This window comes from Thunnus maccoyii, chromosome 13 (assembly GCF_910596095.1).
Source record: "Thunnus maccoyii chromosome 13, fThuMac1.1, whole genome shotgun sequence".
NCBI classification, from domain to species: domain Eukaryota; kingdom Metazoa; phylum Chordata; class Actinopteri; order Scombriformes; family Scombridae; genus Thunnus; species Thunnus maccoyii.
The window spans coordinates 9,320,490-9,331,049 of NC_056545.1; the positions used below are offsets into that span (position 1 = coordinate 9,320,490).

The 10,560-nt window shown below is 39.8% G+C and overlaps 1 long non-coding RNA gene across 1 annotated transcript; it reads left to right on the forward strand.

The window, feature by feature from the left end:
• Positions 1-858: 858 nt before the first annotated feature.
• Positions 859-1,945, forward strand: LOC121910827. Its single transcript, XR_006099741.1, has 3 exons — positions 859-1,192; positions 1,580-1,617; positions 1,779-1,945. It is a non-coding gene; the product is annotated as an uncharacterized LOC121910827 (long non-coding RNA).
• Positions 1,946-10,560: the final 8,615 nt, after the last annotated feature.

Consider the following 10,560-nt stretch of genomic DNA (forward strand, 5'->3'; position numbering starts at 1 on the left):
TGTTACATTCCTGCCCGATGTTTTCCCCTGTGGGACCCCGACATGGCCTTCACATTCAACACAACTTGTCGATGAAATGAGCAGTCAAGCTCATGAGCGCGATGCAGTTTCTTGTATTTTCCACAGAGAGAAGTTGCTTTATTTTATTACAAGTTGTCATAGAATAAACTTGAATACTTGTGAATTTGGCCCATCAGCTGAGTGCAGAAATACTTCTCAGTTTTCAAAAGGTACCTGGGCTCTGCCTTGGCTTTTAAAACCTCTACAATTGCACAAAGCGGGATATCAGCGGGTATCATTTCCATGTCCAGGTCAGTTTGGGTCCACTTTGTGGTCTTATTAAAGACTTGTTTTAGTGTGGGTTGTGTTGTTGACGATGGAGCTTTGTCTTCTTTAGGCTGTGCTGCTTCATCATGCGACTCATGGTAGGCTTCTTTATGTTGCACTTTGCCCACAAGTTGGTTGTGTTTTTCTGTTTGAGGCTGCTTGATCCCTGACTGTCAGAACCGGCACAGATATTACAGATGACTGGACCAGATGGGTTCTTGGTGAAGAAGTCCCACAGCTTACTTCTTCCTCCCTCAGCCATCTGTAAAAAAATATATAAATAAAAAAAAGTGTGAGACATTAACTGAATTATATATTTGAGCTGGAACCAAACTAGTTTGCATTGCATGTTCTATTCCTATTCTATTCTAAATAGCTTAATCTTCACTAATGATGAATTTATCTTTATATTTATATTTCGCTGTTAATGCATGATAACGGTCGGTTCATAACGGTCAAAAACAGTAACTGATGGTTCGCTGCTGCTGAGTCGAGAGATGAACAGCATTTCTGCTATAAACATTCAGCGAATCCGGTCGAAAACCAGAAGTTTAAATTTTAATTCTTATAAATGCAACGACTGGAATTGTTCGGTTTGGTGGGCGTACCAAAATGAAAGTCCTGGTGTGAATACATGTAACATTATCATTAGTTACACTTCTATTAATGTTATAATGTATAGGCAGAATGGTGCTCACGTTAGCTTCCATTCAACTGACAGGGTATGAAAGTAGCTACGTGGCTAGCTAGCTAGCTAATGTAGCAAACGAGTGAGATAAGCATGAGTGACATGACAGTTGTTACAGTAGAGTAAAAGATGGAAACGTCGTTGATTTACTTTCCAGCATTGCATCTCACCAACTAGGTAATGTAGGATGACGTCAACACTCAACAGATTTAATCATCAGCTGAGCTGCAGAATGAATGAGATGCTACCTCGCTAACATAGCAAACAGATATGATAAGCATGAGTGACATCGGTTAGAGTTATATTTAACTACATTATGTTCTGTAAAAAAAAGTTTTTGTATCGGCACATATCAGACAACATATACGCAGATACCAATATATCTGTGATAGGCCGATATCGGCCGATAAAATCAGTCGAGCGCTACATCGATCGGGCTCTATTAAATATGTAAGCATAGTGAGTGTGTGTATGTCACACAGCTGGCGTGTGTGTGTGTGTTTGATAGGTGTAAAAGCACTCCTGACAGGTGTGTTTAAGTATATATTGTGTGTGTTTCTGCAGTTGGACTGCTCAGAGGACTGCTTACACTGCTGTTTCAGGTATGAGCACCACTTGGCTCCAAGGTATACACACACACACACACACACCATCTGGAAGGAAAGCTTTTTCATATGAAGGTGCTGTCAACTGAATCCAAACTGAGAGAGAACACACACTGACTAATATATGTGTGTGTGTGTGTGTGAACAACTGTAAACAGCAGAGAGTGTGAATGTGAAACGGCCTCCGGACAGGTGTGACAGTGCGGAGAAGCATCACGGGAGCTCGAGGAACAACGGTGTTTCCGAGCTGCGTGGAGAGAGAGGGAGGAGGAAGAGGAGGAGGAGGAGGAGGAATAACAGCGTAGTAAATAAAGAAAACAGAAACTGAAAAAGAGGAGAAGAAAGTGAGATGGATGAGAGAGAGAGAGAGAGACACAGAGGGAGGCAGAGCAGGATAGTAAACGGGCAGAGATACAGAGAAACGATTTCCGGGCTCAGCAGAGCAGGTCTGCAGTCTTCCTACTTCTTTGTTCTTTCACAGAGCTGCAGCCATATTGATTATTTAGGGAAAAATAAAACTGTTAAACCTGCAAAAATTGATTTTTTTTGTCCTCTTGTTTTCACCAGAAACAAGTAGTGAACACAACATCCCGACAAGTCCCTCAAACTAAACAATAAAGTAGGTTTATTAGTTCCCTCTAAAATGCATGACGTTAATCATAAGAGGACCTATTATATTCTCATTTCCACTAGAGCAGCTTTGCATGATTCACAATTCAAAAAGCTTATTTATCTTATCTGAATGCAGCCTCTCAGTTGCAGTGTTTGGTTTGTCCGTTCTGGGCTACTGTAGAAACATGGCGGCGCAACATGGCTCCGTGGAAGAGGAGCCGCTCCCTACGTAGATATAAAGGGCTCATTCTATGGTAATGAAAACACAACAATTCTTATGCGTACTTAAACATACTTATGAATATTATATTCCATTTCTGCCAAGTCTGTTCCATTAGTGCCACTAAATTCTACACACTGCATCTTTACAATTTAGAATAAAAACATCAAGTTGTGCTTTTTACGATGGGTTATATGCATGTTGGGTTATTTCTTAGTTGGTCTCTGTGTCTTCCTGGAGTCTTGTCATCATTGTGTTACTGTCTGATGAGGTCTCCTTTAATCTAATTTAATATTGTTACATCAATTAAAATCTAAATTTGTTTTGTCTTGTCTATCGTCTAATCTATTCTAATCTCATTTGATATTATAATCTGTGGTTTGGACACCTGGTTAGGATCCAGAACACACTTGAGGGACTACATATCTCTCCTGGCCTTGGGATCCCCCAGGAGGAGCTGGAGGGCGTTACTGGGGTGAAGGATGTCTGGGTTTCCTTACTCAGCCTGATGCAACCATGACTCGATCCTGGATAAACTGAATGGATTATCTCGCCTCATCTAATTCAGTTTTGTCTGGTCTAAAGAGTCCGATCTCCTTTAATATAATTTAACCTTTTGTTTAATCTTGTCTCATCTGATCTCATTTAATTTTATCCAATAATCTAATCTGGATTTGATTGTTGTGTTTAAATTTTATTGTTTCATCTGATCTAATCTCACTCCACTTATCTAACATAATCTTGCCTTGTTTGTGTAATTTAATCTAATTGTCTTGCCCACTGCAGTGCACATACAGAGGGATAACAAACAGGAGGAAACAAATAAGAAAAGATCACTAATGAGCTTTCTGATTGCCTCCGGGGGTTACCATGGCAACTAATGAGGGGCACCTGACTGTGTGGACTGTGACAGTCGTCTCGCTCACACCGAACTCAACACAGCTCACGTCTGATTGGTCCGGACGGTTTGGCTGAAATTATATGCAGTGTAATCATTACTATTAACTTTAATTTACATTTCATTAACATTTTTTATCCTCTCCCTCCTTTCCTTCATCCCCCCCGTTTCTTCGTTCATACGTCTCTACCGGGTGACGAAGAGATGATTAACACCTGAAACCCCACCGGATACACCCCGAACACACACACACACACACACACACACACACACACACACACACACACACACAGTCCTGCTGGGTGTCTTATTAACCCTCATTAGCCATTTCTCTGAGATATTAATGAGACCGTCTCATGACTAACGCTCCCTGCTGAGCGCGCTCAGTGTGCGTTTGTGTGTGAGTGAGAGTGCGACAGAGGGAATGGGAGGGGGTGGGGAGGTGAGGGATGAAGAGACAGGAGGAGGGAGGGAGAGCGAACAGACGAGATGAGAAACGTGGACGGAGAGAAAAGAGAGAGGCTGAACATGAGCCACTACACTGTAAAAGAAAATCCACCTTAATGATTCATTTAAAGGGGCCGTATTATGAAAAACTCACTTTTCAGCGCTTGTGTGTATATATTTGGATCTCTGATGTGCTACTTACATACAAACAGTGAAAAAAGACAACCCAGTCAGTTTGGTGCAGGCTGCTTGCTCTGTGATTCAACAAGCCATTCAGATCTGATGCCCCTTCTTACATCACATGGGGCTTGATTGAAATCGGTGGATGGATGTAGTAATAAGCAACTGTTTGCTAACAAGTTGAATGTATCAAAGCTGATGATATGTCAGTGTTGTGTTATGGCTTGTTTCCTTGTTATTGCAAGTTTAGCCATAGAGGTGGCAGATCACAGAACACATGAATATATAATGTCACAATGTCCGATGTTCATGTTAAAAGTGGCCAATGTGTCAAATAATGAGGTAAAAAAAGCACCAGCTTCAGACTGCTCTGATCACTTGGTTTCCAACAGTTTTTTTCTACTTTCAGAGGTGGCAGATCAGAAAACACATGAATCATTTTTGTTAAGGTCATGCATTTTAGAAGGAACTAATAAACCAATTTTGCTGTTTAGTTTGGGGGACATATCGCGGTAAACTGGATGATTTCTGCCTCAAAACTACTAAATAACAGAGACAAAATGACAAAGAAAGAGCATAATGTGAATTCCATAAACACTTATAAACCACAATGCTAACACTCAAACATGTTAAGGACAGAAACACAGACATAAAGGACATAAAGACAGAATTTGCATTTCATGTTTGTGAGTGTTTGTGTATGTATTCCTTATAAACTTTTTATGGAAGGAAAATATCATAAACTGCTGACATTTTTATTGCTTTTATTTTTACAGATAAATAGATGTGCCGGGCTGTTGTTAATTACTGCTGATGAATACACACATCCCTCAGACTGGGTCATTTCTGGAGCTCCAGGATTGGCCCAGGGCCGTGCAGAAGTGTCCCCCAGCTGTGAGACCCTCAGGCTGGGCAGCTGACAACAAGAACAGCCCCCTCCTGATTCCTGGTTCTCTCTATCTTAAAGAGAAACGAGGCAAAGAAGGGAGACAGGAGAGGATGATGTTGTTTATCAAGACAACTAAAAAACAAACAACTCGAATAATAAAGCAATAAACCAAACAAACACACAAATATGTATAAAACAAAGACTCACAGCTTCTCTGTCTCTTCTTGGCACATTTTCATTCAGTTTATCAGTTTTTAATGGAGTGAACTGAAGATGTTTAAAATTTTAGTTCTCTGATATTTAAAAAGCCTTTTAAAAAGCCACTGAGGACTGGTTTAAGTGATGTGAGCTGATTGTGTGCAGTCTGTATTTTTTTCTCTTTTAAATGCTGCTGTTGAAATTAAGATATCATGGATTCACACTTATGACAGAACAATGAGTCTAATTGCCCACTTCACTTAATTTTGCTTTACTTTAATGGCCGTATGACCAGAGTCAGAGGAAATTTTTTTTGGTACAACATGGTCAAACACTCAATGCACTGTATTAAAACACACTAAAGAGAGCAACTCTCAGCCATAGACTGTAAAAACTATGGACATAGTTACCGTGACGTCACCCATTGGTTTGCAAACTGCCGTTCTGAAGCCTTGAGTGTACCGAGATGACCATCGCCATCTGGAGCCAGAAGTGACCATATTTGGACGAAGAGAAGGCGGAGCTGACCATAGCGCTAGCCGCTAGCTTGGTTAGCACGGTGCATTTATAATCTATGGTTAACAGTGATAATGCTAATGCTCATTTTTGCTAGCGAAAGAGGCATAAAACCGTTAAAACAAAATGTACACACCGGAAAAACTGATCATCTGACTCACTGATGGAACAAGACTGTTTTTAGGCGACCACAATGTGACAATTAACTTTAGTGAACTGAAAACACACTGAAGCAGCAGCTATGCCTTTATGCAATGGTTACGTTATGTAAGCAACGTTGTTGCCGTGGTAGCAACTTGTCAATTACAACGTAGCCACGCCCTAAAGCATATCCTGCTTTCTTGTCTATTTTACTCTAAATGGGGCCATAATTTACTAAATGAACATCATGCTGTATTGAAGAAGACTTGAAACTAGTGATTGAGACCATAAACTCATTAGGAAGCAGTTTACTGAGGTAATAAATCAAGAGAGAAGTAAGGTCATTTTCTCATAGACTTCCATACAATTGGACTTCTTTTTGCAGCCCAGGGGGTTGCCGCTTGCCCTCAGCTGTATAACATATCATCTTAACTAAAACTTAAGTGTATATACAGGAATCTAATGTTGTTTTACAGACTTGAATGTCAACGTATCCATATGTGATGAGATAACAGTTGGTGGAGAGCAGCAGTCAGATGTAGCTGGTAGCTGGGGCAGCAGAAGTGCACTCTGTAACTGTTGGCTGTCTGAAAATACCTAAAGTGTGGTCAAAAACTTCATTAGCTAGTGATCAACTATGATGGATAAAGCATGTCAGTGTGTAATTTTAGTCTGCTTGAATGACTGTTTGTCCAAAGTATGCCATGAAATGCAGAGTAAACAAACTTTGACGTGAGTTTTGAGTTTTATTTGGAGTACACATATGTAAATAAAATAAAAGTGTATTAAAGCTCAAACGATTATGCAATTAGTCAGTCAATTAGTTGATCTACAGAAAATTAATCGGCAACTATTGTGATAAATGAGCATTTTAGTCTTGTTTTTTTACTCAAAACGTCAAACATTAGTTGGTTTCAGCTTCTCAAATGTGGTGATTTAATGCTTTTCTTTGTAAAACATGATAGTAAACTGATTATCTTTGAGTTCTGTACTATTGATTTGGATTCTCAGTGATGCGAGACTGACCAGAGGCACAAAAACATGGAGGGGTTGAAAGTTTATGCAAATGAGGGTGAAATTCACTTTCCAGCAATAAAGTGTTTTTGCCAAAAACCTGACAGCAAAAAAATCAGTGCAGTTGCAGCCGAGTAAGTTTAGTCTTGACCTTCTGTGGATACATCAGTATATACTTTCTAGGATCTCTCTTTTCTATGTCCCGGGCCTCCATGATTACAGGTACAAACAAAACCAAAGTGCTGCTTGACTCAATGTCATGTAAATTGCTGGATAAAGTGCAGGTTGCTTATTTACACAATGTTTGCTAACAAGCAAACTACTCGCTAACCTGCGAATGTTGACTCGGTGCCCAGTGGTGCCAAGTACATTTACTCCAGTGCTGTACATAAGTATAATTTTGAGGTACTTCTATGTACTTGAGTATTTATTTTGCAACTATATACTTCTATTCCACTACAATTCAGTAATTTACATATCTTGCTATATATTTACCAAGGCTATAGTCTCCTGTCGATTGGTTGGGCGCTGTGCTCTTGTCCAACCAAATTCTCATTAGTTGGACAATTGCTGGTGTTACACCTGGACCCACCCTGGGCGCTGGGCCCCTGAAGTTTAGCAAAAAGTTAGCTCTGTGTTTGTTTGTGGGGGTAGATAACTCTGGTTCACACTCCAAAATGGTAGGTGGTGGTAATGCACCTAATTGCTGGTTGCCACCCGCCATAAAACAGAAAGAAGAAGAAGAAGAAGAAGATAGTGCTACTTTTGTTTGATATCTAGTGTCGGCAAAAAATGTTGCCATGATATCACCATCACCCGCTAGCGATGTAGGGCGCTAACTATGCTATGTTGTTAATGCACTAGCTTGTAGGGCTAACTTGGCTTTTTTACTATACTACGTGAACATCGCTCTGTTTCCCCAATTCAGTTCACAATTTCAGTCAACCAAGATTTTCTTTGGTTGACTACAGCCTTAATATTTAATTAAAATACTAATAAACTTATCAAAAACAACACAGTATCAAAGATGCAACTAACAGTCTCCAAACTTTTTGTCTGCTAACCTCTAACAAAAAAACCAGTGTGTAGTTGTGTCTCTTGTCATGTTTCAGAAATCTATGAGTTGTTAACAGTTTCACCAAAGAGACAATTCCCATCAAAACTTCTCACATGGTTTCATTTCAATAACGGTTGAATGCCCCAAAAGGTCAAACTATCCAATATTTCACAAAAACAAAACAAAAATTCTGTTAAAAAATGATTACCAATTGTTTTTTCTTCTTCGTCTTCTCTCATTTCCCATTAATCATCTCAAAATCCCTCAGATTTATCCAGATGTGATCAGTATTAACAGTCTATTAATGTCATATCCTCTTGAGACCCAGCAATTCATTTTTGTCCACTCTAGTGGACATTAAGTTTTTTCTCATATCTCTCATACTGTACATGTCACACTATTAAGTCCTGTTTCCACAAGATCAGATCTATCTTGAAAGTGATCAATGATCTGGATGTGGTTCAGGTGAAATGGTGAAGTTAATACAAAAGAACGGAGAATCTACATTTGCCATTTGTTTTGTATGTGATGTTGTATTTTACTGGAGGATTCCATTATGTACATACTCAGCCTTTAAGTGTTTCATGTTCGATAACAATAAAATCCTGTCGTTCACTACAGTGGACATATTGTAAAATTTGAATAACATTAAGTTGTAGTATTTTTTTCTTTACAAGGTGTTTTTTTTACCACCCAAACACTTAATTTATGGTCTCAGGAGGATATCGACTCATATATCAGTCACGTTTGTACATTTTTCTGCTTATTTTTATCGGTACTTTTGCTTAAGTAAAGGATCTGAGCTGAGTGAGGTGATGACCTGTAATTTGTTTGCTTCCGGTGTGTCTTCACCAGTAGCGATACTGACATTGACTAACAGTGTAAATGACAACAGCGTTACACCGTTATTAACAGCTGGATAACAGCAGCAGGCTGGAAGGTCACCGACTGGCTGGATGGCGGCGAACGCCTCGTCTCAGCGCCCTTGAACCTCCTTCCTGCTGCAGGCAGTGTCGCTCGCAGCTGCTCCCTCACCTTTGACCCTGACGGAGAGGGGACATGATGTGTGAAACTGGTCACAGTAAAGAAGATGTAGGGGGGTTGTAGCGCTGAGATACAGAAGCCAGAGCGGTGAGCTTTTAACACGTCTGACAACATGTAATCAACCATTTCAGTACTAAATTCCTACGGAGGGAGAAGGGGGTGGGTTGAACATCCGAATGCCTTACATGAATTTCTGCACATGCCAGGGATCAGCAGAGCATTAGTGGAGAAACATGCTTATACGGTACATCACACACACACGCTCCCAAGATACCAATACACATGCAGTCATGGATTAATAACCTCACACGCACATACACAGAGTTACATCTGTAAGCATTTGTGTTGCGTCGTGGCCGATGAAGAGTCAGGACAGCATGCTGGGTCTGTGGTCCTTTTCCTGGCAGACTGGTTAAGCATAAAAATCATCAGCTGTGTGCGTTCAGCGCCCAACAATACAGTCTGAAATTATAAGTAATAATAATCTGCAACAATAGAAACTGCAGAGTGGATGTAACAGGAATTATAAATGTAATTTATCACAGACTGACAACTTAAAATAAAACAAGTGCTTTCAGACAGCGAGTGATTGCCGCCACCGAGCTCATGAAAGCACCTTCAGGGGAATATTTACTGAGGATTTGCTGCTGCTTTATAGGAACTAAACAGCAGAATTGTGTTTCTCCTTATTTACGGACCATACCGAGGTTATTTACACATGAAATGGAAGAAAAGTGAAATGCAAAATATGGAGGATGGAGGGGGAATGTATGTATTTCTCAAAGTAGTGCAACAATCAATAAAGTGTTAAAGGTTAAATGGGTTTAAATGTTGAATATTTCCTCACATAGGCTACAGTGTTCCTCTTGCAGGATCAATAGACGCCTGCAAATCCAAAAGTGTCTTCTCTTCAATCACTATTCAAAGTTCAGTAGCAGAAAACACCCATTCCTTTCCACACATAATAAAAATACACCAAACAGCCCAACATCAGCTATTATTAAGTGGCACTTTATGCAAATAATAGAAAAATTGTGGTGACTCAAAAATTTGCACCCTTGATTATTAATTTGCAACAGGATAAGTAAATATCAATTTCTCGTCATGCTAACAGCTCTGTGAACAACTACAGTACATTGGGGCCAAATGCTAACATGCTAACATGATGTTTAGCAGATATAATGTTTACCATGAGGTTTGCATTCGTATTTCCACCAAATTTTAAGATTTTTCCACTTTGGTGACCATTTTAAGAATGATCAGCTTTTAGGTGAAGAAGAAATTTTTGTTTGTTTTTTGTTTGTTTTTTTAATTTAACGGCTTTGATATTAGTGTGCTGTCGGTGTTTATCTGAGGAACATCTGTTTCTGTGTCACTGTTTCGACTGCTTGATTCAGAATCTTCTCAAAGTTGTTGATGTGTATGTTTTATTTCTTTTTAGAGACCACCGTACAACTTAATCTCGGGGGGAAAAAAATGCAAACCGAAACTATAAATTTCACCTCATTTTACAACAGTAAAATCTGCTCCACCAGTGTGTGTGTGTGTGTGTGTGTGTGTGTGTGTGTGTGTGTGTGTGTGTCTGTGTGTGTGTGTGTGTGTGTGTGTGTCCCACAGGAATGAAAAGTGCTACTGTCAGCTGCCTTCTCTGCTCCTCTGGTAATGGATTTGACCCTGTGTGTGTGTGTGTGTGTGTGTGCGTGTGTGTGTGTGTGTGTGTGTGT